At 49.3% G+C, this 27,630-nt stretch overlaps 1 protein-coding gene across 1 annotated transcript in view; it reads right to left on the minus strand.

The window, feature by feature from the left end:
- NSUN3 (NOP2/Sun RNA methyltransferase 3) overlaps positions 1-20,932 on the minus strand; it is a 358,318-nt gene extending 337,386 nt beyond the window's left edge. Inside the window, exon 1 of the mRNA XM_069637189.1 lies at positions 20,921-20,932. The gene's annotated coding sequence lies outside the window, so the exon portion shown is untranslated. The remainder of the gene's footprint in view (positions 1-20,920) is intronic.
- Between the last annotated feature and the right edge of the window lie 6,698 nt (positions 20,933-27,630).

Below are 27,630 nucleotides of genomic sequence, written 5' to 3' on the forward strand. Positions count from 1 at the left end.
AGACTACATTGCTCGCTACCTGTCCACATACAACATGGTAAAATAAAACTGCATAGCAACAATGAACTGACAACCAACAAGTGTCACGAATACAGACCCAACCAGGACACCAAACACAACACGACAACTAATAAACCATCCCACCCTGGTCTCCACCATTAACCCACTAATCCAAAAACTCAAACTTCTGCATACCTATCGAACCCAAAAATCCACACAACCACCCTCTCGCACAGCAAACCGCATGCACTTCTCCACATCGCAAGAACAAACAATTAACACGTAAACCACATCAACAGCACACAAGGTCTCACATCGATCTGACATTCGCACTTAAACTCGGCGTACAGAGAAAACCGAACTGAAGCTGCCAACAGGACATCACCCTCCCACTTTCCTACTCCTTCTCCACCCGACTAACCACCCCCCACACCTCTTGTTTGCAGATCCGCCTGAGCGCCTGGGGACCGCTGGTGACGGTGCACGGGACAAATACTGTTAACATTAACCATGGACAATAATCCAACCAGAACAAGGGACGAGTTGGAATCCAACACATTCTGCACCCCCATATAACCAAAACTGAGGGGTAGCTACCCTATTTACCAACCAGAACAAACTGAACAAACCAACCCCACCATAAACCTTATCGGTCTACTGGACAGAGAGACTGACCAACAAAGAACCACCTCACCCAACAGACTCAACCGGGGAAAACCCACCTACCATGAAAACCCAGCCAACAACACACCGGTCAGGACAAACAATACTAACCACAACCCAAAAGGGAAATCAAGCAAACTACATGGCAGCCTTCTCAACGTTAGATCCATGGCAAAACACTCAACAGAAATCAATTACCTCCTAGGCGAAGGAGGTACAGACGTTCTCTTCCTTACAGAAACCTGGCTATCAGACAACTATAAAGCCATCGTGAACAAAGCAATACCTGACAATTATAAATTAATACACGCCAACAGAGAAAACCAAAGAGGAGGCAGAATCGAAATTATACACAAAAAACACGCCGGAGCATCTCGAATCCTCACAACCAACACGGAAGACTTTGAATCCCTCCTAATCAAGATATAACACAACGACCAATCAAACATAGTATTTATTCCTCCTGATCTACAGACCACCTTCTTACAACCCCAACTTTGCAACAAAACTAGTACGAGGCTGCCATGCTATCAACCCACCACAACAACCTAGTCATACTGGGAGATTTCAACATTTGGTTCAAAAAAGAAAATGCGTACACAGTAGACTCACTCTGCGTGCTCCTGGAAACCTTGCAGTTCAAGCAAATAGTAAATGGATCCACGCACAACGCCGGACACACCCTGGATGCAATTTTCTACAGGGAAGAACTAAGCACACCAGCGTCACCTACACCAATGGTGTGGAGTGACCACTACTTGATACCATTCTACATCACACCCCAAACCCGCCTAATGGCTGGGATGGAAATACTCCACACCAGCAAGAAAGGAAACAGCAAGAACTTGGACCTAGAGGTCCTAACAAACCTTCTAGACGCAACCGACCCAAGCGAAAGAGATCCCACTGATATAAACATTGATACAACAGAAGACACACTCAATAATTGGATCACCAAGGTCCTTAACCAATTAGCAACAGCTAAAACATTCAAAGCAACACCAAAGAAACTGGCAACAAAATGGTTCACAGAAGAACTGAAAAAAAACTCCAAAAAAACAACCGCAAAATGGAAACAAAATGGAGAGAACAATACAATAGACAGGACAAAATAAAATACCAAAGACAAGTCAAACTGCATGAAGCAACAGTCCTCAAAGCAAAAATACTCTTCTACGCCACAAGAATAGAATCGGCAAACAATCCACAGAAAGAACTCTTCAAAATCATCAGAGATAAAAAAAACCTCTTCCTGCTAAGATTCCATCCCCGCTACACAAACAACAAAATCACCAACCACCTGACAGCAAAAATAGACACAATACAGGAGACCATCAACCTAGCTGGGGCAAATACAACCACTGGACCACAGACACCAGACGAAACACAGATTACAGCAAAACCCATCTACCTAGAACCAATCACAGAGGAAACTTTCGCCACACTGATCAAGGACACCAACCTTGCAGGATCTCCAAAAGACCCCTGCCCCCTCGACGTCTTGTCATGATTCCTGCCCCTCGGGGCGTGGCCGGCGCGCATGGCGTGAAGTAGGAAATCGCCAGCGCTCTGGCCCACGATCCTGTTACGGACCGTCTAAATCTGGCAAACCTAAACTAAACGCCACGAATTTTGCAGAATCAGGAAGGGGAACCTTTTCCCAACTTCCGACACCGACGACAAGCAAAATCAGACCCGCAAGACGTACTACCGAAGCGAGTGAAGCGGAGCCCCCGCACCCCCACCGACAGGCAAGATGGCGGTGCCCGCTACCAGCGAGTGAGCCCCAGCGGAGTGGAGGGTACAAGTAGGGGAGCCTGCTGCAAACTGAAGGAGGGCGGAGGCCAGCATTATTACCCGCGTATGAAGTAGCGGACGCCCTGAGAAGCGCTTAGCAGAACAGCTGCGCTCCTAGCGCTGACCCAGAACAGCAATCGAGAGACGGCGACTGGCCGAGTCCTGCACTCCGGGTGAGATACTACTAAGAGGACCCTGTTACCGCACAGCGAACCCCGGCAGCGATAGCAGTGGGCCCGCACGGTCTCCGGACAGGGGAAGCGCCAGTGAGACGTGGCTCAAGGAGCACACTGGTTATACTGATGGCATGTAAAGGGGCTATGGGGCGGAGGAGTCGCTGGCTATCCCGAGAGCAACGGCGTAGAGCGGGAGTGAGGCCCAACAAGACCTACCCTGAATAGACCGAGCTGAGACGTTGTGGACACTTGCTCCCCCTCCAAATAATAAGGCTCACGCGCAGAGCCGACGCAGTAACACGAACCAACAGCCCAAGCAATACGGCAGAGGGATACCAGACAATCCAGTCGGGCCCAACTACAGTGACCACCAGGCCGCAGAGAGGCACGGCAGTGCAACGACCAACAAGTAAGCAGGGACAAGCCACCTGCCCACGGGCCAGGAGGAGTGCGGCAGCAGCACCAGGCCAACCCGAGAGGAGGAAGCCCCACCGACAAGAGCACCCTGGAATCACGGAAGCAGGGACGCCATCAAAGTTCGAGGCTGAGGCACAGAGCCAACACAACAACACGCTCCAATGGCCTAATCAGTACGGCAGCGGGATAGCAGGCAAACCTGCAGGGCTTAACTGTGGAATACATTAGTCCTCAGAGGAACGTGGCAGTGTGATAGCCAACAAATTGGAAGAGACAAGCCACTGACAAGGAGGGTGTGACAGCGACGCCAAGCCTACCCGAGAGGGACGACCCCCACTGACATAAGTATCCTGGAATCTCAGAAGTAAGGACTGTACCAGCAAGAAGTTGACGACACGCCTGCCTAACCACATAACCGGAAGGGGTTGCTAACAACCCTCAACGCCACCACCGCAGGAGCACGGGGCAAGGTGGAGAAGTCACAAGATAGCCATTGAACTCTCAACCAGCGAACGGGCGAATACCCCCGACACTGGCAGGAGAACTGACCAGCACTGATACGGAAAATGTCTCCCCCCAAGGGCAAAGCAAAAATCGCAACAATAGATTCCTTCACTACTGTCAGGCCCAAGCTACAGCAAGGGGCTGGGGAAACAGAGGAACAAGCCACCCAAGAAGGAGACCCCACGAACATGCAAGTACTGCAGGCCATAGCTGCGCTACGCACCTCTATCGAAACCAAAATAGAGGAAGTCAAATCGGATATACAGCTGATAAAACAGGACGCCCGTAATCTGACCGAAAGAGTGAACACAGCAGAGGTTACCTTACAGAACAATGTAGAGACCACGACGGACCTCAAGACTAGGGTCCGGGACCTCGAACAGAAAGTAGCAAGGCTAGAGGCAAGGTCTGAAGATACGGAGGGGCGGGCCCGCCGCAACAAGATCCGGATACTGGGGGTCCCGGAGGGAATGGAGGGGTCGGATCTGACGGAATTTGTCGAAACAATGCTACAGCAGGAAATCGGTGCCGGCAATCTATCCCAGGGATTCTCGATAGAACGAGTCCACAGGTCTCTGCAAAAAAGACCTTCACCGGGCTCGCACCCGCGCCCAATGATTGCTAGTCCTAAACTTCCGCGACAGAGAGGCAATACTGAGATTCTCGAGGGAAGGAGGAGAAATAAAGAGACAAGAAGCCAAAATAGTCATGTATCCGGACTATACTCCCACCGTGCAACGAGCAAGAAACTCATTTATCCTGGTGAAAGCATGGCTAAGAGAACTTAACATCAAGTACATGCTAATATACCCGTCGCGCCTCAAGGTGCTACATAATGGAAAAGCTACCTTTCTAGAAACCCCTGCAGCGGCAAACATGTGGCTCGAACATAATAACCTCGCAGACAGCAAAGAAGGAACAGTTAAAGAGGTCACAGACCACTGAACTTGCGAAGCAACAAGAGAAGCCCGATGCTCACACAGCAGTAGGAAAGCTTAAGGATCAGAACAGAGAATTACAGCACTATGGAAGCAACATCGGGCAGGAGCGCACAGACCCACAAGAGTGCCGATGACGTCGACCCACCCCTCTAAGAACTGTGTAAGCAGTCTGCTCACACACAACCTGATCCGGAAGGCCAGGAGTGGCCTGGAAGGCTCGGGACCCCTGAGCGTTGCAGGATGAAAGCCATCCGCAACTCCTATTCCACTTAATCAGGTCTGAGACAGACCCCGAGGGCAGGTTTGTAATACTGTGGGGCCGATTGGAACAGGAAGAGATATGCATTGTAAACTCCTACCTCCCAAATACTAATATTCCGGCACATTTGAACTCTATGTATGCCAAAATCGCACCATACAGACATGGTATCTTTTTCTGGGGGGGAGACTTTAATTGTGTCCATGATGCGAACCTTGACAGGTCCCTGCCCCACCCGAAAGGCCCCTCAGCAGCGACGACAGCCCTGTCCTTATTAACTGACAGATTGAACCTGGCCGACACCTGGAGAGAGCGTCATCCTGACCTCCGGGGTTATTCATACTTCTCCTCCCCACATGATCTTCACACGAGGATAGACTATATCTTCATAGGCAAAGAACACCTGCCACAAATAGAAGAAGCACAACACTTAGGAAGAACCATTTCTGACCACTCGCCGCTCTTATAGAATGGAACCACGCCGGCCCCAGACCCCCTATCCCTATGTGGAGAATGCCGATAGACGCCATAGGTGATCTGGCGTTCAGGGAAGAACTACATGAATTTATAGATAGCTTTATTGAGAGGAACAATGGAAGCGTGGACTACCTGAGCACAATGTGGGACGCCCTAAAAGTAGTGACGAGGGGTTGAAATCATCACGAAGGCAGGGGGCATTAGGAAACAATTGAGGGGTGAATTAGACCAGTCGGAACGACAGGTTGAGCAACTTGAAGCTACCCCGGTGCACACCCACCAAAGAGAAGACAACCTCAAGGAACTCAGAGTTAAATGTGCCTCGGCATGGGGTAGACTAGCCAAATTTGACTATGCCACCAAAACTAACAGAACGCACATAGAAGCCAATAAACCAAGCAGAATGTTGGCCTGGCTACGCAGGAAAGAACACCCCAGACACATGATCACCATGATACAAGCTGAAGATGGCAAGGTAGTGCAGACACAGCAAGACATAAACGAAACCTTCAAGGGCTTTTATGAACACCTTTATTCTCACAAGAACCAGGTTCCCCGAGAACAAATCATAGACACCCTGGAGGAAATAGGGCTCCCCAAAATGTCCCCTGAACAGGCTGAAGCCCTCGATGCAGATATCACAACGGAGGATATAACAGAGGCAATTAAGTCACTGCCCACCGGTAGTACCCCTGGGAGTGATGGGCTACCCACTGAGTTCTATAAGGCATATGAGACCTCCCTAACACCCCTGTTACATGAGGTTTTTCAGGAAGCACACGAGAGAGGGATATTACCTGACAGCATGAGGGAGACCCTGTTGATTCCAATCATCAAGCCCAATAAGCCTGCCGACAAATGTGACTCCTACCTCCCAATAGCCATGCTTAATTATGATGTGAAAATATTGACAACGGTATTAGCGAATAGACTGGCCAAAATCATAGGGGATGTAGTGCATGAAGATCAGTGTGGCTTCATACCAGGCCGGAACACGACCATGAACCTACGAAGAGTATAACAGATTATTGCTCAGACGGAGGCTAACACGGAGACGTATGCGCTGCTGTCCCTTGATGCCATTAAGGCGTTTGATTCTATATTTTGGGAGTGGCTAGTGGCGGTGCTAGAGGGTTTTGGCTTCGGCCCGAGGATCATTAGGTGGATCAAGATACTTTACACCAAGCCTAGGGCCAGAGTAAAAACAGGAAAATACATATCCGAGACCTGGGACATATGCAGGGGCACTAGACAGGGATGCCCACTCTCCCCCATGCTTTACGTACTAGGACTGGAACCTATTGCTATATATTTTCGAAAACAATTTTTTGACGCTGGGATACAGCTGGGAGGAATAGACCATATTATTTCTCTTTACGCAGACGACGTACTACTGTATGTCAGGGATCCACAAAACAACGTGCCCACGATGCTAGACGTCTTAGACAACTTTGCAAAGTCTCCAGGCATACAATTCAGCAGGGCGAAGTCCTGCCTATTCCCTCTGGCAGGCCTGAAGAGGAAAGAAATAACAGAACTTCCTGTGGTAGGAATACAATGGGAGCTGACCTCATTCAAATATTTAGGTATACACATAATGCATACCCCTACACTAATGCATGAGCACAACACGAAGACTGCAATTCCTGTCTTGAGAAAATCCATGAACTTTTGGGCGAAACTTCCCCTATCCATGATGTGTAGAACCGCAATAATTAAAATGATTGTCCTTCCCAGATTCTTGTACGGGTTCCAGAATATACATATTTACATCAATGTGCCTTTTTTCCGCCTGTTAGAAAGGATGCTTCGGGATTTCCTGTGGGGGAAAGGAAGACGCAAAATAGCACTCACCACCCTGACACTGCCATACACCCAGGGGGGAATCCAACTCCCAAACTTCAAAAAATACTATCTGGCAGCACAGCTTAGCTTTGTCACCAAATGGCTAGCAGATGAAACCACATCTGAGACGCCCCTATTGCAGTCCCTAGTATCCCCGTTGCATATGAAAGAACTTATCTGGGCCCCCTCCCACCTGAGGCGAGATGCCCCCTTCATGGCCACCCTGGAATGAAAAATTTGGCGCAGGACAGAAACCCTTACCTGTGCTAAGCGCCAATACTCCCCAGACATACCACTGCTCTCGGACCTTTGTAGATCTGTCGTAGATCTACAGCACCTCAGACACTGGGAAAAGAAAGGGATATACTCATGGGGGGACCTATATGTGGATGGTGCTTTCAAAGATTTTGAAACACTTCAGGAAGTAGATGGAGTCCATATAGGCCAGTTCCTGTGGTACCAGAGGATGAGAACCACAGCACGAACCAAGTGGTCGTCATGACCGGAGGAACCGGAATCAAACCCCCTGATTACATTACTGTATGCCCTGGGTGAAGCATGGAAGCCGGTGTCCCAGATCTACGGCCACCTGAGTGACATCCTCAACCCACGGAGTGCCGATTTGAAAAGCAAATGGGAAACAGACATGGGCCAAGAAATGACAGATAGTGAATGGGAGAGGGCTTTGACATTTCCCAAAACTGTCTCCAGAAATCATAGATTCAGACAAATACAACTCAACCTGCTACACCGAACATACTTAACCCCATCCAGGCTGGCAAAATTCAATAAAATGTCGCACTCCAACTGTATATGGTGTGGAATGGATAATGCAGACTTGATCCACATGTTCTGGTTGTACACCAAGACGCAGTCCCTGTGGACCGCCATACAGCAGACAAGCGATAATCTAGGGGTGACCAGATACAAATGGACCCCAGAGGAATGCCTATTGGGCACATACAATAGACCGGCCAAACTCAAGCACCTCGCCACACTAATGGACATTATGTGTATACTGGCAAAGAGGACAATTGCAATGTCCTGGAAGAAAACAGCTGGGCCTCAACAGAAAAGCTGGTACAGTGAGCTGAAACGCTGGGTGCGAGCAGAAACAACGGCTTGGGAAGGCAGTGTAGCCAGATCTACAGACGACTCAAGTATGACCCTGAAAGCCTGGAAAGAACTCACAGGCTCCCCGTTCTACCCCTCAGATGACAAGCCCCCATGAACTGGAATAAATCCACCGGAGGTAGACCTATGAACTGAATCAGAAGAACCTGAGATTGCCTACCCGCTACCTCACTGGGCCCTCACAGACACGAGCCCCCTTTCCCCCCTCCTCCGGACCAGCCGGACCCCCCCACTGGCCCACCAAGCAGCATTAGCTCAACGGAAAGAACACTGGGAGATAGTTAATGTTGTAATGTTCATTTGTTAATGTTTTATGCTGAAACGCTCATTGCCTTCTAATCAGGGACATAATTATTGTCCTGTAACTGTAATAAATAACAAATGCCAATAGACAAATTTGAAAATAAATGATTCCTGCCCCTCATGTCCCCAGCCCTCCAAGATGTCAGGCTGGAGCCAGGCCACGATCACCTACATGGCCCTCAAGGGCCTCTCCATCCCTCCAAAGACCCACTTGGAGTCAGACTTGGCGCTTGTGGCACCAGACTCACTCACTCCCATAGGATAACATTGGGGATTGGACTTGTAGTGCATTGATGGGGACAAGATGGATGGCCCCACATATTTCGGTTCCCTGAACTGCATGTGCAGTCTAATCTTTTGGGTGTGGTTCAGCCCAGAGACACCTGGGATACCCGAGACTATTTAAGCCACGTCCAGGCTGAGAAACATGCTTGGTGTTTTCTGCACCTGCAGCGCGACACTCACCCTGTTCGGATCGGTCTCCAGTAGGCCTGCATCTTTCTTCTGCGCTCAGCTCCTGCAAGAACAAGAACACCGTTAGGAACAGCTTTACCTTGCGGCGCTTCTGCAGAACAGAAAAAAGTCATTAGTAAGCATTCAGCAAATCTTTTTTTTAAAGACTGTACAAGCTTCAAACGCTTACCTGAATCCCAGCCGCTCTGGGGGAACTCTGTCTCCAGAACTTCTCATCCATATGCAAGAGGGAAAAGACACTCCAGGTTAGTGTGGAAACATCTAGAGGTGCCGCATACCGCGCTTACTCACCGCATTTCTTCTTCATAACCGGCATCCACGGTGAAAACGTTGCGGCACCTAAAAGACACAGAAAAAGAACTCAGTTCAATACAAATACGAAAGGGTCGCATCGCGCATCACGCTCTCACTCACCTTCAGCGCTACTCATCTCAGCAGCACGTCGCCATCCCCGGACGCCAGCCATCATCTAAGGAAGGAAAGGAACGAAGTTAGAGAACTCTTCAAAAGACTCATTATACTTACCTGTCGGACTCTTGCCAGTGAAGTAACTAGGCAGCAACGAGCCTGCATCAATCAACGCGTCCCTGCACTGAAAGCAGGACGGAGAGCACACTTTCCAAGAAAACAAGGTGAGCTGTGGATCAAAGGGAAGGGTTGGACCCCGGGGAAGAAGGGATTCAAGCACACAGAGACAATAGGGAGTTAAACTCCACCAATCCTGTGTTTCAGGCCCAGTCTCCAGTCGAGTAGACTCCAGGGAAGGGTTTGAGGTCGTAAGTGGTCATAACAGGCTGAGTGAGGTCCCCGTGGATACCAGGTGAGCGTTACACGTCTTCCAAGGAGTCCTGAATCACAGAACCACAGCGACACACTTCCGGAACCTAATGAATCTATCATTCAAAAGAGTAATAGTACCGTTTTCCTTCAAATCAGCATACGTCAAACTACTGATAAAAAAAGCTCAGAAAGCGCAGAAGACCCAAGCAACTACAGACCGATATCCAACCTGCCCTACCCAGCGAAGATCCTGGAGAACCACGTCTACAAAATCCTTCTTAAACACCTCTAAACAAATGGAATACTCAACCAATCACAAGTTGGCTTCAGACTGATGAGAGCAACAGAATCAGCACTTGTATGGATATGGGATGACCTGAAAATAAATGCAGATGCCCAATCGGCCCTCCTTCTATTGAACATTTCAGCGGCCTTTGACACAATCAGCCCTGGAACACTAATAAAAAGACTGACGGAATGTGGCAACAGGAATCTGCACTAAAATGGCTTACCTTATCCCTAACAAACTGAACCGAAAGAACCTACCTACCACTGTTCACCTCAAACACCAAAAATATATCCTGCAGAGTCCCACAGGGTTCCAGCCTCTCCCCTCTACTTTTCAACATCTACATGTGCCCACTGATAAAAATCATTCGATCCCACTGACTTACCGCCTACAACTATGCAGACGGCACAACTGATTGTGAAAACAAACAGAACACAAGAATAAAATAACAACCTCAACAACTGCCTCACAGATATACAATTGGATGACAACGAACAACCTCAAACTGAATCTGGCAAAAACTGAAATAATGCACTCATACGCAGGGTTCGACAGAGGGAACCCACAATTGGACTGACCAATCGGCATGGGAACGCAACCAGAGACTACCAATGTAGTAAATAACCTAGGAATACTCATGAACAGACTATCACAGGAATCGCAAGTCGACGCAATCACCAAAAAATGCTTATTCCTCCTATAACTACTCCAAGGATTACTCCCTACCTCTCCTTCTCCCACAGAACCCTCACAATAATATCCCTGATACTCACAAGAAATACCTACACAAACAGCCTCTACCTAGGAGTGCCATAAAAGCTCACCAAGAAACCCCAAAGGGAGTAAAATACAGCAGCCAGGATCCTACTAAGACCAAACAGAAGAGACCACATCACTCCAGCACTGAAAAGCCTACAATGGTTGCCAGTAAAAAAGCTCATCTAATTCAAAGCACTCTGCATCACCCACAAAGCCTTGCACAGACAAGGGGTGAAATTCCTCCAAGACAAGATTAGGCAGTATCGCCCAGGAAGGGAACTAAGATCCAGCAACGACCTGCAAATAGAGGCAAAACACCACAGAAAAAGGAAACTCGGCGGATCAGCGTTCTCACGTCTAATTGCTAACACCTGGAACAATATACCCAAAGTAATTATAACCACAGAAGACCACATCACCTTCGGGAAACTGCTTAAAACCTGGCTATTCAGCAGACAATGACAACCTAGAAGGGACACCAGCAACAACACCACAGCCAAACAACTAGAGAGGAAACGAGCTAAAAGAACCACAAACAAGAACCTGGCTAGATACGGTCAACCAGCATCCAAAGGGCTGCCCCAGAGAGACCACAATGAACTGACCGGCTTTACTAACCCTCTTCCCTTCCTGCTACTCCTACATAACTGACGCTGCTACACCAGATCTTGGACTAGCCACACTGGTTAACATACAGAGAACCTTTACTACCTACTTACCTTTACTATGCCGACATCCAGAGTGAACCACCCACATAGTCCAATACCATCTAAAATGCAACAACACACCAAGATGCAGGACTACCCTTACAGCTATGACCACCTGTGACTCTGAATCCCTTATGTACACTATTTAACCAGTGCACACGTCCAACCCATCATAACGACACAACACTAACCCTGCCGGCCTGGTGGCAATTGGTGGCCTCTATGGCTAATCCCTACCAGGGTAACAATGAAACAGAAGATTCGGGCGATGACCGTTTAAGTATTGTGCCACCCGATAATGCTCCAGTAGAAGACATGCGTGAATTGGCTCTAGTTTAAGGGGGTGGGGGGGAGTTGGGGAGTTCTACTGGAAATAAGATGGTCTACTGATGCTTTTTGCGTATTGAAACAGTTGTAATGTGTGTTTTGTTGGGTTTTGAAAACTTAATTAAAAAAAAATTAAAAATAAAAATAAAAAAAAACACACAACACTAACACCAACACAAAACACTACCACATACCCGAGGCATGGAATCTTACCCATGCGGTTACAATGCGTGAGGCTGCTCACAAGTGAGCATGTGCAAAACAACACTCACAGATGCTAGTTCCTCCTGGTTCTGAACCTATCCTGTCACCCTTTCCCCCACTAACCCTCACCCCCCTTTTTTGCAGAGCCACACGAGTGCCTGGAGACTGCCCCTGGGTGGTGGCAGAGTGGTACAAATCAACTTAACATAACATAATGCCAGTAATGATACTAGAAGAAAACATGCCCACCATGGCTCTGCCACACACTCCTGTTGGCTTTGTCTTTAAAAATGTCTTGTCACAACAAGAAATCATGTCCAAACTGGCTGCACAATGCAGGCTAGTCTAGATGCATTGTAATGCTTATCATGTTTGCATTACGCTTGATATCCAGTGAATAAAGCCAATGCCAGTCTAGACACATAATAACACGCATCATGCTTGCTTTGTCATAGAATCCCAGTAAGAAAAATATCATGCCACAGCAAAGAATGGCTAGACTGGGTACCCCAAAATGCCAGTGCAGCCACATAAAAGCACACAGCATTTTGTAATGGCATCTATGATGAATACCCATTAAAAAGTGCATTGTGATTGGGAGTCCAAGAATGCTGCAGAGGGGGAGAGCAGCGTGATCGTGGAGCTCTCACATCCTCAGGTGGGGATTTATCGATTTAGGCTGTGGTGGTGGAGTGCAGCAGCCCGGATCGCTGGGGGACTTCAGCAGAGGCGGCTGTGCGGCCTTCTTCTCTGCAGTGTCTGAGGTGCAGGGGGACTGTGCCTGTGGCCAGTGCAGGCCGAGCAGAGAGACACGCTTGCAGACCGCGAGCAAATTTAACCACTCAGGGTGACCCAGGGTGGTCGAGGATCCAGTGTGGCTGCGAGGCAGTGTGGCGGAAACAGCCACTGTCAGACGGCAGAGGAGCCCGTTAGGAAGGAGCTGGCTGCGATACAGGAGGCCCACTGGGGCTGGATTCGTGGAGCAGGGGCTCCCCTGCTGGCGAGCACCAGCGGGAAGATCGAGGCAGGACCGAGCCGCCCCCTCGTCTGAGAAGCAGAGTCTCATCGGAGAGATCAGGAGGATCTGGAGGGGCCATACCTGTAGCCCACTGCTGAGAGCTATGCAGCAAAGAAGAGCACCCGGTGCAGCCAAGAGGCAGGGGAAGGCCCGCACAGTGAAAGTCAAGAGGCAGGAAGGTGGCAACCCTGAGGGGCTCGACTCCCCCTCCCCCCTTGGGGGAGCACCATCAAAGGTCAGCGTGCGCCCTGGCCCAAGGAAAGGGTGCAAGCAGGCAGAGGCTGCCCAATGCAGGCAATGATCAGCAGGCAGTGATCACCAGCTTTGAGCAGAGTGATGGTGAGGAGTGGGGGAGTGCGGCGGGGGGGCCCTGCCCAAGCTTTGGGGGGGCCCTGCCCAAGCTTTGAAGCCAGCACTTTGCAGAGAAGACATGGGGAGGCCCTGTGGTGTTAAGGTTCATTTTGGATTTTGGAGCTGCATATAGTGCCTCAGCCAGCGCACCCCCGTCCAGAAGCACAGCAAGGGAGACAAGGGAGCAAGAGGCGCACCACGCATAGGAGACAGTGACCGGTGGGGCCCTGGCCTCCCCGGGCCAATCCTGAGGCCGTATAGAGGGCTAAAGAGTCCATCTATATCTGTGGTGGGCAAGGAAGAATAGGGGAAAGGTCATTTGGTCGGGCTCAGGGCAGAGTGATCCTGGCACCAAGGCCAGGAGGAGGGTCATTTGAAACCTGAAGAGGAGGACAAACAGTGGCTCACCTGCGGACAATTAGAGGGGAGTTCCAACACCCCCGCACAGTCAAGGGCGGACCCACAAAGGGGCGGAGGGAGGAGGTTCCTACACCCTGAAAAAATGGCCAGAAGAGATCCGAAGGGTGCAACACAATATCAGGGAGAAGAGGATGCGGGGCAGGGCTCCCCCCAGCCCCATCAGACCTATGTCCAAAAAAAAGGGGATGGCTGCCCCCAAGTCGGTGAAGAAACCACAGGAGGGCAATCTGCAGAGACTCTGGCACAGAGACAGCGAGGTACTGGCTGGGGGAGATCAGGGGCCGGAGAGGATTTGTGGGTGCTGGCAAGCACTGCAAAAGATTAGGAGGTCACCCAGGAAGTCCTTCACCAATGCTTTCAGGATTTTAAGGACAAGATAGCGAACACCAATCAGTCGCAGTTGAGCATGATGCGAGCAGAACTGTCCCAATCGGTGCAAAAGGTGAAGGAGGACATAACGAAACTAGAGGAGTGGACTGATGCAGCGGAGAGCGCCATACAAGAGGTCGCAGAAGACACAAGGACGGTCAACGAGCTGGTAGAGCAATTAGCAAGGGTCACACAGAACCTCGAGACCCAGAGCGAAGACCTTGAAAACCGCTCGGGAAGATCTAACTTCAGAATAAAGGGCCATCCTGAGGTGGACAAGGATCTACGCACGATGGCACAGCAAGTGTTTGGTGACCTGCTGGAGGTGGAAGACTGGTTGGGGATAGAGCTGGATCGCATACACAGAGTGGGGCCAAAGAGGGGAGAGCCAGGGGCCAGACCCAGAGATGTAGTGGTGGCCTTACACGAGTATGGGCAGAAGGAGAAGGTGCTGGCCAGGAGGGCCAGATTTATCAGCTACAATGACTCGGAACTTCAGCTATTCCAGGACCTAGCCCAGACCACCCTGGCAAAGCATAGGATGATGGGCCTGGTGGTGCGCGCCCTAATGCGAGCAGAGATACGCTATAAATGAACCTTTCCCTTTGGACTACTGTTTGAATGGGAAAGGAAACAGCATTGGGTCACCACCTGCAAGAATGTTATGAGGGTACTGAAGATTGAGGACGAAGGGTCACCCAGGCAAGAACAAAAGACTGGCGAGAGAACCGCTCAAGAGGTAAATGTGAGAGTGGACAAAGTTTTTTGACTGGGGGCTTAAATACACAGAGCCTAAAGGGCCAGGGTTTAACCCCCCCTCGACAAAGGGCAGAAGTGGAAGGGGCCCACACGCCCATTGACACTGGAGCGCCACACTGAGAGAAAAGGGGGGTTACAGGAAGGAATGTTGTAGTCCGCCTGGGGGAGGTAGTTAGGTGAAAGGTACCATGGGAGGTGGGTGGTACAGGATGCCTTTGTTTATTTATGTGGGTCAAGGGGGACCCGCACAAGTTTACTCTGGGCAGTTACACGGCTCAATTCCAGAGATGATGGGTCGGGGGAAGCTAGAGGCTGGTTGAGTCCGCCCAGAGGGGTGTGGGAGGGTGAAGGGAGAGGAGGATTCGGGAGGGATCCCAACGGCAGCCACTCATTAGTGCGAGCCACGTGATAAAATGACCATGGGAACTAGGGAAGTGCTTTCGGTGACCGCCCTAAATGTCAGGGGGCTTAATTCTCTGGTTAAGAGAAGGAAGGTGTAAAACTTCTTTGGGCGGGGGAAGTTGCAGGAATTGTACCCCTCCAAGAGACACACGTTCGGAGGCGAGACAGGCATAAGCTGAAAATCAAGGGGTACCGCCATCTGTTCCAATCCAACGCCCCTGAAAAGACGGTAGGAGTGTTAATCGCTATTCGGGACATCCCAGGCTTCCAGGTCATAGCTACAGAGGGGGACACAGAGGGTAGGTATCTGGCGTCCTCTTTCCAATGGGAGAGGGGGACATATGCAGTGGCAGCAATCCCCCCAAAACGGGACAAGGTGGGTTCTTGTGGGTGACACTGACCAAATTGGAGACTTAATATAGTTAAATGAATAACTTTTTAATACATCACATGATCAATCGCATCAGGGTGTAGAAAGAATAACATGCATTTGCTTAAATAGATCACATCATTCATCACATCATATTAAAAAGAGTTAAAATGCATTTGCTAAGAGATACCAGACACATTGCACTATTGGTTCATGCTTTGATTATTCCTATTACATCCCAAATTTCCTTCCATAGCCTGAAGAAATAGATTATACATCCTTCATGATTCCCAGACATGAAAATGTCCCAGAGTTCATTAGTGCTTATATTCGACTGGAGGCCAGAAGCTATAATGGCTTTCCTTCGGTAAGACACTATTGCACCACAATTAAAAAGGAGATGTCTTACTGATCCGATATCCGGTTTGCCACAAAACCGGCACAGTCTCAGATTCCTTTCAACTTTATGCCAGCTACCAGTTATTTCAAAGGTTGGAGACTGATCATATTGGTTGACTACTTTAATCTGACCTGGGACCCAAGAGAAGACAGGAGCACAAGGGTGTTCACAATCAGGTGGCGCCATCTACCTCCTTGAACAAACACATGGCCCAATTGGCGTTAGTAGATGGCTGGAGGGAACTGGAGGGGCTACACATTTTATTCCCACGTTCATTGATCCTTCTTAATGATACTCCTGGATTTCGAGGTCACTATTGGTAGGTTTGCAGGGATAGAGCTACGAGTGATCACCCTGCAAGACCATTCGCCCATAACGATTACCTTAAATATGGGGCAGAACAAACCAGGCCTATGGCTGTGGAAGCTCCCTAGCCACATCCTTAAGGAAGGAGTCCTATGTGAGGACATAAAGAATAAAATCTTGGATTACTTTGCACTTAATGCAACAGAGGGTGTACGCGACCAGGTGGTGTGGGACGCGTTTAAGGCTACATTGAGGGAGGAGCTCATTGTAATGAAGTGCCAGAGGGACAAATAACTAGGTCTCTTAATGGAGGAATTGGAAGCTAAACTTAAACAAATAATGGCTCATTATTGGAGTACGCTGCAAAGGGAATATCAGCTGATTAGGGGCCAATTGGATGTTTTGCAGACTAGAGCTGCAGAGCGTTCATTGCTCTACCTCCAACAGAGGTATTATGTCAAAGCCAATTAGGCAGATCGCCTATCAGCGAGGTTGATTAGGAAAAAAAAGCGTCCTGGACAATCTTAAAAATAAAGGTGGCGGGGGCACGAAAGCACTGCTCTACCTGACATAATTTCGGTCTTCACAGAATATCATCCATCCCTGTACACATCAGATTTCCCAGAGGAGGGCGATCAAAGGAAATACCTGTCCCGCGGCCCTCTCCCGAAGATCACTCCTCAAGAACGGGAAGAACTTGAGGGAGACATTACTCCCGAAGAAGTAATGGTGGCTATAGCTGCCTTGCCATCAGGAAAGGCTCTGGGCCCAGACGGCTTTCCAGAGTGCGTCCACAAAACCTTTAGAAAAACACTTATACTGCGCTTAGTCCAGCTCTTGCACTCTTTTGGGGGGTTTAAGGGGCAGGGTGTATCACCCCGACAATGGAAGAAGCCAAGGTTGTGCTGCTTCCAAATCTAAGTAAGGATGTCACTATGTGGTTCGTACTGGCCAATTGCCCTTATTAATCTAAACACAAAGTTCTACACTAAGGTTCTGGCATCACGCCTGGATAAGCTCCTCCCCAAACTGACTGATCCTGACCAGTCGGGATTTATTAGGCATAGGTAGACCTCAGATAACATTCGGCGCGTCTGTCAACTGATTGAAAAAGTACATAAATCTAGAACCTCTGCACTTATACTAGTGTTAGATGCTGAGAAGGGTCAAATGGCCATTCCTCTTCCATACCATGGAGGTTATGGGATTCAGTTCTAAATTCCAAATGGTAAGAGCTAACTAGTGAACTCCCTCCTTACGCCTGGAATTCAACAGGCAACTTTCCCAGAGGATCACAGTCTCACGAGGCACTTAGCAGGGTTGCCTGCTCTCTCCGCTCTTATACGCCATCCACCTGGAGCCGCTCTTGGCGAGCATTAGGGCCTCCCTGGATATTAGGAGGATTCCCTTTGGGGATGAAGAGCATAGAGTAGCAGTGTTTGCTGATGACATGCTCCTCTTTATCACAGAACCAGTGACCTAATTTCCAGGGATCTCACAGGAACTTCTCTTTGGGAAGGTGGCAGGGTTAAAAATAAATGCCCATTAAACGTGACTGCCCCTTGAGAAAAAGTTCATGAATTGTACGGTATAGTACCCTATAGATGGGCAGAAACCGGCATTAGATATTTGGGCATCCAGATTACTGGTTCTATGGGTGCTCTTTACCGTGATAACTACCCACCTTTAGTGGAAAAGCTGCACCGGCTGGTGGTGGAATGGGTGCCCTTAACGATATCCTGGATGGGGAGGATAAATGCCCTTAAAAATTGTGATTTTGCCAAAAATCCTGTACTATTTCATGGACCTGCCAGTGGGGGTTCCCAAGGTTTCTTCAGGACCCTTCAAAAACATGTGGGGTCATTTATTTGGAATCGCAAGAGGACCAGAGTAGCTATGCAGATGCTAATGTCTCCCAGAAGCAAGGGAGGGCTGTGAGCATCAAACTTCTGCCTCTGTTTCCTTGCAGCTCAAATCAGAGTGATCCGGGATTGGTTCAGTGGGTGAACGCGGGAAGGTCTGGTGTCGAATGGACAAAGCGGTGGTGGGCTTGCCGCTGAACGAGGTGTTGTGGCAACCCAAGAGGAATAGACCTGCAAACATGTACCGTGGCAGGATAGGGGCCCTAGTGGGGGACTCGTGGGATAAACTGGTGTGTACCGTGAACTTGACCACCTTCCCCTACCCGCTGATGTCACTGTTTAGGAATCCCAAGTTCAGACTGGCTATGGAAAGGGATGCCTTCAATGGGTGGGAGGTGGCAGGGTGCAGCAAACTACGTGGCATGTTCTCGGGTCAGGACATCAAATCCTTTGCACAGTGCAAGCAGGACTTCGGGCTAGATGAGTGGGAGAGGAATCAAGACTCTCAACTGAGGCACTGGCTTACGAACCCAATGGTCAGGTCAGCGGCCACTAGGGATCTCACACCCTTTGAATGGTTCGTAACAACAGACATGGGAACAGGCATTTGGTAGAATCGTTATATGGGATTATAGCAGAAGGGGCAAGGAGCCAGCCATGGCCCAAAATGGAGCAGTGGGAAACTGCAGTGGGGCAGCCACTGGAGGGGGAACTATGGACTCAGTTATGGGCAGATATCCCCAAGCTCACGCAGGCCATCCAGATTCAGGAGATGTGGGTTAAGATAATGGTCCAATGGCATATCACCCCAGAAGAACTACATACATTCTAACCAACTGTGTCAGAGCTCTGCTGGAGGAGATGTGGGGAACTGGGATTGTGGAAGCATATCTGGTGGTAATGCCCAGTCAAAATGCCTTATTGGGACATGACCGGTGAAGCAATGAATAGTATGTTTGTTAGTCAGATGCTGGACAATACAGGGATGACCATCCTGGGAATGGGTGGGGTTCTGGAAAATCTTACTGTTGAAAGCTCAAAGAAAGACATACGTTATCCTGATAGTGGCGGCTCGGAGGAGAGCAGGGGGGAGGAGGGGGACCGGACTGGGTGCGTTGTTGGTTACATGTGTTGGGATCGAGGGGGCGGAGGGGAGAAGGTGGGGGCGAGAAGGGATGGGGATGGCGCTTACATGTGTTCTTACTGTTGAAAATACCAATAAAACTTTTAAAAATTAAAAAGTGCATTGTTACTGTGCTGCCCTCACCAGCCAAAATCGGCTCATTGGCACAGCACAAACACACACAAACATTATTTGACTCAACATTCACTCGCTTATTCACACACAGCATTCACTCACTCATTGCGTGAGAGGATCATATGTGACCTACCCATACATTTTATATCCCCCGTTCCAAATAGGCACTGGGGAAATGTTTTTTTCCCCTGTACTTTGAAAAGTGCACCTCTTTTGAAAATCAGGATTTACTTGAAAATGCCCAGAACCCCCTTTGCACCCTCTGCCTTGCAAAGTTGTGTAATTAGTGGGACAACTATGATGCACTCATTTCAATGTCCTTTGTGCACTGTTCACCACCTTTTGGCGCAAGTTAAGTTAATGAGCATCCCATCAGTTGCACCAAACACGTTTTGAAAATCGGGGCACGATGGTTTATCCCTACTGATCACTTATTTACACTGTACGGTCATTTCAGAGAGCGTGGTTCGATGTGTCAGAGGGGAATTAATGGAAAGGACACGCGAGAAGGGTGCATGGGGTTTTTACTGTTTCTGCAGTCATTCCCCCCAGATTTGCTCATGAGCAGGTACTGTGTTAAATATCATTAGTTCCAGAGCAGATACTGTGACTGGAATCATTAGCCCCAGAGTGCGTACTGTGCAGAGCTGGTATTGTGTCTGTAGTTATAAACCCCAGGGCAGGTATTCTGTTATATGTAACAGATTAGCAGGTACTCCGTACTGTATCGGAAGTCATTAGCTCCAGAGCAGGCATTGCACCTGCAGTCATTCGCTCCAGCCCTACCATTAGCGCTAGAGAAGGTGTCTGCAGCCATTAGACCTAGAACAGACATGGTGCGTGCAGTTATTATCCACAGAAGGGCCATTAAACCCAGAAAAGGTACCGAATCTGCAGCCATTAGCCCTGGGGAATCATTACTTTCAGAATAGGCACTGGAACTGGAGACATATTAATAGCTGACACAGGTATTATTATATATGTAGTCACTTACACCACTGCAGGGTATGTGTAGTGGCTGCAGCTGCACAGCTGCGCCTACGAGGATTCCAGACACTGAACTGTTCGGAGCAGCTACTGTGTCAATACCAACCACAACAGGTTGCCTTGTGTAATTTCAAAACCAGATGTTTAAAAAGTCACATACTTGCATGTGTAATTTCAAAATGTGATAAGCACAATACAACGAATTACACCTTTAGCTACAGCCTCTCACTTCAAAGTGCATTTCCAGAGGTTGCAAAAGGGCTCCTCTTACCAATATAACAACAAAGGGGTGAAAACCATGCAAGTTAATGGATGGTGAAAGAAACGCATATACAATTCACTACAAGAGCTGAAACGCATACACTCGCCTGATGCTACCTGGAATCAGGAAATGAGCGTTTCATAAAGGATAGTGTCTAGTTCCTATTGGAGAAACGGTCCATAGTAACGCCCCGCCCACTCTTCTTCACGTGACTTTGAGCACGTTCCCGACCGTTCACGTAGCGTCCGACGTCATCATTATGATTTGCGGGAATACTTTTAGTGAGCGGGGAAGCTACGTCTCCCAGTGCTAAATGAGCAGGAATCTGTGTGCTTTTGTCTGGCTGAGGTTGGTGTTGGGGTGGGCATTTTCTTGGGGATACCTGGAACGTTTCTGTAGGACACCAGATAGAACGTTCGACCTCGTCTTGTCCCTCATCGTGTTTTTCTGAGCGGGAACAGGGATGGCTCTGGCTGCCAGTCTGCAAGAGCAACAGGTTTCTGGCGTGGGTCTCCAATGGAGATGATGCATCTTGCTATGTGGACGGAGAATGAGGCATTATGATATTCGTCTGGATCAGAGAGTAATGGGGCCTCTTGGTGGAGTCTGAATGGTTGGATAGGCACTGACGTAACGGGTCCCAGCGGTGTAACAGAAATAATTTCTTTATGAAGGCAGAGTGAATACAAAAAGAAACTTTCTTTTTGAAGTCCGAGGGCTCCCACCCCGCCCCATCCCCATGACATGTAAGACCCCAGGCTGGAGGCCTCCATGTCATGGAGTGGGGGGAGCACTAGGACTTCAAAAAGAAATAGTTTATTTTTGAAGTCACTCTGCCTTCATAAATAAATTATTCCCGTCATGATTCGGTGCTTAACGGAAATAGTTTCTCAATGAAGTCAGAGTGACTTCAAAAAGAAAAAAATATTTTTATAGTAATAGGGCTTCCCTCAACTCCATGACGTGTGCGTGTATTTTGAAAGGGTGTACACTCCTGTGTAGGTGGCTGCCTGTATGAGTGTAAGGGTGCACACACATGTATGGGTGGCTGGTTGTGCGTGTACAGTGAAAGGGTGCACACGTCTGGCTGCCTGTATGGTGAAAGGGTGCACACTTAAAGGTATGGGTGGGTGCCTGGGTGTTTGTGCGCCTCTATGGTCAAAGTGTGCACACTAAATGTACAGGTGGCTGCTTGGGTGCCTGTATTATGGTGAACGGGTTCACACTTAAATGTATGGATGGCTGCCTGGGTGTGCCTGTATGGTGACGGGTGTATGGATGGCTGCCTGGGTGTGCCTGTATGGTGAACGGGTGCACACTTAAATGTATGGATGGCCGGGTATGTGTATATGGTGTGTGTATGTGCTTGTGTTCAAGGTTGCAGCAAAACCTAACATTTCGGGGGGGGGCTAATCCTTCAAATGTTGGTAGAGGCACTAACTTCAAAGGCGGTGGGGGAGGGGCAAACTTATTTGTATGGGGGCATCTAACTTCTTTACACATTTTAATGAGACTATTCTAGTGCATCTTCAATGTTACAAGCAGTTAACTCTCTCCTTTAAGTCTGAAAGCACCCACTTATGGACTGCTGTGAGAAGGACCTGTTCTCTCTCTACCCTTCCAATCACTCACCTGGCATGCAAGTACTAAACCCACATCACAATTTAAATTGTCTAAAACATGTGGCATTTGAATGCAGGTACTGACAGTGAAATGCTTTACATTAGTAATTGATGGGCCCTTGTTAACAACGAAACCCAGGTGCCGTTTAACATTTGTGTCCTGTTCTGTCCGGCAACTGCTCTGACGGTCAGCCAGGTTGAGTCAACATAGCCCAAAATTTCAGGGTGGGAAGGCTGAAGCCCAGTCTACTCAATGATGTTACGCCACTACTTGTGTTTAATGCATTGAATACTTATTGGTAATCGTCATTACTCCTAGCCATATTCTTCCTCGTCCCAGTACTTGTGTATGAGACAGTACTTGTGTATGAGGCACTCTGCCTCATACACAAGTACTGGGATGATGTAGAGGTACATGGAGGTAATGCCTGACTTAACTACCTGTAATCTTCATTATTCCTAGTCCCACTCTTCCTCATCCCAGTACTTACCTATTAGGCAAGGAGCCTCATACGTAAACTCTGGGACAAAGAAGAGGGACGTGAAGACAATTCTGGGGCAAGGAGCTGATTTTGGAGGTTGCGGTAGGGGGTGGGAGGGAGAGGGGATTTGTGGGGGGCAGGGTTGTGCGATAAATCATAATGGTTGTCCATGTCCAGGCTAAACGGGCATGATATGTGATATTAGTGGCTAGAGAGGCATTTTGGTGCAGCCAGTCTAGTCATTCCTCAGTTTGGTATGACTTTTTACTGCAGACTTCTGATAAAGCAGTCCTGCTAAGTGTAATTACCGGGCTAGACTGGCATTTGGGTGCTGCCAGTCTAGCCGTTTTTATTGCAGCATTGTATATTGTTTCTGGGCATCTGTGATAAAATGATATGTCATTTATAACATGTCTGTACACAAGTGTTTCTAGGCGTGACAAGACAAGGGAGGGAAGATAGAGGGAGGACAAGACAAACAATCTTACTAGGCCTTGTGTCATTCAGATCGTGCGAGAACGAGAAATGCAAGGGGAAAGGGAGGGGGGTGTAAGGAGGTAGGGGAAAAACAGGGCAGTAATGCTCTGGGTAAGTGCAGCCAGGGTAGCGCGGCTCCGGGTAGTGCAAGGAGAACAAGGGACTGTAGTGTTACAGTTACAGCCCTGAAGTGTGTGGAAGACCTGGGGGTAGTGCAAGGGTGACTGATCAAGAAAGAGTCTGGACACAGTGAGACTCCTTGAGGGTACCCAAGAAATCAGTAGGTACAGCAGACGGGTAAGTCAGAAGGGGAGGGAGGGAGAGAAAGAGGAGGAACGTTTTTAGCTGCTTCCGGAACTTCAGGTAGTCTGCTCAAGTTTGAGAGGGAAAGGGAGGCCCCTGCAGAGGAGAGAGATCTACCCCCCACTCTCTGCCTGGAGAAGCGTCTAACGCTTACAGTTGGAGGTAGCTGGGGAAGGGCTCGAGAAGGAAGGTATTTTGGAATAGAGAGTTGGATGTAGTGTGGGCCCTGACCCCAGAAAGCCTTGTGGACAATGCAGAGGGTCTTGTACTTGATCCTTGCAGCTACTGGCAGCCAGTGGAGAGATTTCAGGGCTGGAGAGATACGATCCCTGGGCTTGAGGCCAAGGATACGTCTCGCAGTCCTGTTCTGGATTAGTTGCAGAGGGCGGAGAGTAGAGAAAGGCAGATGGAGAAAGAGGTTGTTGCAGTAGTCCAGCCTAGAGAGAAACAGGGCTCTGGAGACAGTGAGCTTCTGAGGGAAGGGGAAGAGTCCCTTTGATGAGGAGCAGCTGGTAGTGGGACGACTTGGCGACATCCGAGATGTGAGGAGAGAAAGAGGGTGGAGTCGAAAATGACACCAAGGTTTTTTTGCCTCGCAGGAAGGTGAAGGAAGAGGGCCCAAGGTTGGCGGCCAGAGTGAGAGAGGGAAAGCAGGGGTCCCAATAAGAAGGATCTCCATCTTACTGGTATTAAGGCAGAGACCGTTGGAGGCACACCAACCCTGAATCGCGGATAGTCGGGAATGAGCAAGAGAGGAGGGGAGCCTGAAGGAAAGCTGAGCGTCATCAGCATAACACTGAAAGTTGTGGAGAAGGTAGCAATCAGGTGGGCCAAAGGGGCCAACTAGAGGTTGAAAAACCAGGGTGAGCGGATAGAGCCCTCGGGAACGCCACAGGTAGAGAGAGGTGGCGGAGAGAAAGGGACCACGTTGGATCTGGGAAGGGCAGTCCAAGAGGAAGGAGGTCAGCCACTCTGTGGCCTGATCTGTGATGCCCTGGCTCTTACATAGTCGATTGATCAGGTTGACTGTGTCGAAAGTAAAGTCATGGAAACAACCAGCAGATTTAGTGGGGAGAATAAACTGGGAGTTGGCCAGCTTTTACAAGAGTTTGCCCAGTAAAGGGGTGATAGAGATTGGGCGATCATTTGCCGTGCAGGTAGGATCGGCAGACGGCTTCTTGAGGAGTGGGTGCACAAGGGAGTGATTAAGGGGAGAGAGGAACGTTCCAGTGGCGAAAGAGTGATTACAGAATTCAGCCAAGGCTGGAGCGAGGGTGTCAATATGATCCTTGATGGTTCTGGAGGAGCAAGGGAGCACCGGTTTGGACGACACTTTCATAGATCGGACTTGTCTAGAAACCTTGTCAGGAGAAGAGAGGAGGAGAGGTAGAAATGGCCAAAGGGGGCCGAGGGAGGAAGAGGAGATAGCGGACAGGAGGTCCTGAATCTTAGCAGAGAAGTGAGAGGCCAGAGCCATACAGAGGGCCTGGGAGGGAACCGGAGAGGTAGAGACCACAACATGATTGAACAGTTCCTTGCATATTTTAAATAGTACAGCTGTGTTGTTAGAGGCCGCAGAGACCCGTGCTTGAATGTGTGCTCTCTTCTTGATGAGTGTTATTGCTTCGACTGGCAATTTGGTGCAACCTGTCTAGGTATGTCTAAATGTGGCCTGGCATGCTTTACTGTTATGTTATTACGTGTCTACACTGGTCTGCATTGTGCAGCAGCCAGTGGGACATGTTTTTAATGTGGCATGGCATTTTTTTTCAACAATACTTTTTATTAGGCATTATAACAAATGAAAACAGACACCGCATTGTGAATATCAACAGTGGCAGTCAGCAACCCCCAAATCAACACTGTAAGTGCTCCTAGTCCGGCAGGTCTCATGCCCGTCCCTCAGTCCTGTAACCAGCGCGTGAGTGGAGGCCTTCGGGTGAGCAGGGTATTCTGTAGCGAAGTCCATCCATGGAGCCCAAGTATTTGTGAAGGGTCCCAGAACTAATTGCTGTGATTGTTTTCCACTGGCACCATTTCCCAGCATTTATACCACCATAATGAGCTTACCGGACCCTCTGTACTCTTCCATACTCAGGCCAGAGCAATTTTTGCGGCTAGGAGCAGGTGCGTGCACAGTCGTGACATGTGTCTGGAAACGGCCCTCCCCCAGTTTCACCCAAGAGAATGACCCCCGGATCCCAAGGGATGGTGTCAGGAATGGCACTCTGTCAAGAGTGGCACAGGGCACCACGGTATGGTTTGGGTGGCTGTGCTGAGTAAGGTAGCAGATAAGCACACACAGCAGGAAGTTCAACAAGAAAGAAGAGTAGGAAACTGTAGCTGGGAGCCAAAAGGGGCAAAAGATACAAAGGTACAAACAAACTGGATTCCCTCTTGGGGTGTATGCTGAAATGGGAAAGAATGTTCCACGAACCTTAGGAAACTCCAGCCTTCTGCACAGATTGCTATAACAGAGACCTGCGCTGTATGCTCATGGCTGGGAACAACAGCAGTGGGTGTCGGTAACACTGAAAACGCGACAGGGGAAGGGGCAGAGGTTGCCTGCCGGAAACCAACGGGCAAGCTCTGTACAAAGGGATTACATGAGACACATGAGAAGACAAGAACAGAAATATCCAGCGAAAAAGGACGTCAATGAGCAATCTAGCAGAAGGAAATGAAGGAAAGGCAGTTAGACTGAAGTAGATAACCTAAGGTGGAGTACAGAGGACTCAAGGAAGAGAACAAGGGAGCAGCAGTCAGGAAAACAGAAGGGCTGCAAAGTAGGAAGCAGGTGTGCAGTCAAGAGTGGCACTAGGTGCAGGCAAACTGTAGAGGACTGTAGTAGGCTGCAAGGCAGGGAGTCCAGAAGAACAGGACAGAGAGAGATTAGTAGTAGGCGACAGACAGAGAGCCCAAAAGAATCGGGCAGCGAGTTAGGGAGCCCAGAGGAGCAGGGCTGTAGGCAGCTAAGTGTAAAACAGGCTGTAAGGCAGAGGAGTGTAGCAAGCCGCAAGGCAGGGAGCCCAGGGGACAAGGGCTGTAGGCAGCGGAGGGAGCAGGCTGCAAGGAAGGAGCCCAGAGGACAAGGGCTGTAGGCAGCAAAGAGGTGCAGGCTGCAGGGCAGGGAGCCCAGAGGACAAGGACTGTAGGCAGCCGGAGTGAGGCAGGCTGCAAGGTAAGGAGCCCAGAAGAGCAGGGCAGCAGGGAGTGAGCCCAGAGGAGCGGGGCCGCTGACTAGAGGGCTGCAGAGGACTGTAGTAGGCTGCAAGGCAGGAAGCCCAGAGGACAAGGGCTGTAGGTAGAAGACAGCAGAGCGTGATCTGCTGCAAGGCAGGGAGCCCAGAAGAGCAGGGCAGCATGGAGTGAGCTCAGAGGAACAGGGCCACTGACTGTAGAGGGCTGCAGAGGACTGTAGTAGGCTGCAAGGCAGGAAGCCCAGAAGACAAGGGCTGTAGGTAGAAGGCAGCGGAGCGTGATCGGCTGCAAGGCAGGGAGCCCGGAAAGGGCACTGGATCAAAACAGGATAATGCAGCAACAAGGAACAGCAAACAAAGTAGAGGGTCAAGGCAAACAGGAGCAGGGAGATCTCAAGATGCAAGACACTGTGCTCCTGCAGGCAGCTGCTTATATACAGCCCTGCCCTGTTCTGAGGAAGGCTAATTGACAGCACCTGGAGCAGCACACCTGAAGACAATCTGCCTCCTCCCTCTCTGGTCCTGAGCAGGTGGAACCACCACTGGCCGCTAGGGCTTCTGGAGATTGTGGTCCCAATAACGATGAATGAGAATAGCCAGGAATTGAGGACTGTAGCTGGGTGCATTGTGGTAAATGTAGTTAGTTGAATAAAAAGAAAGAACCAAAGTCGAGGAAATGGAAATTAAAGACCAAGGCGTGAATAGGAGTTGTTCAAAGAGTATTGG

Source organism: Ambystoma mexicanum, chromosome 7p, assembly GCF_040938575.1.
Source record: "Ambystoma mexicanum isolate Mex_15411 chromosome 7p, UKY_AmexF1_1, whole genome shotgun sequence".
NCBI lineage: Eukaryota > Metazoa > Chordata > Amphibia > Caudata > Ambystomatidae > Ambystoma > Ambystoma mexicanum.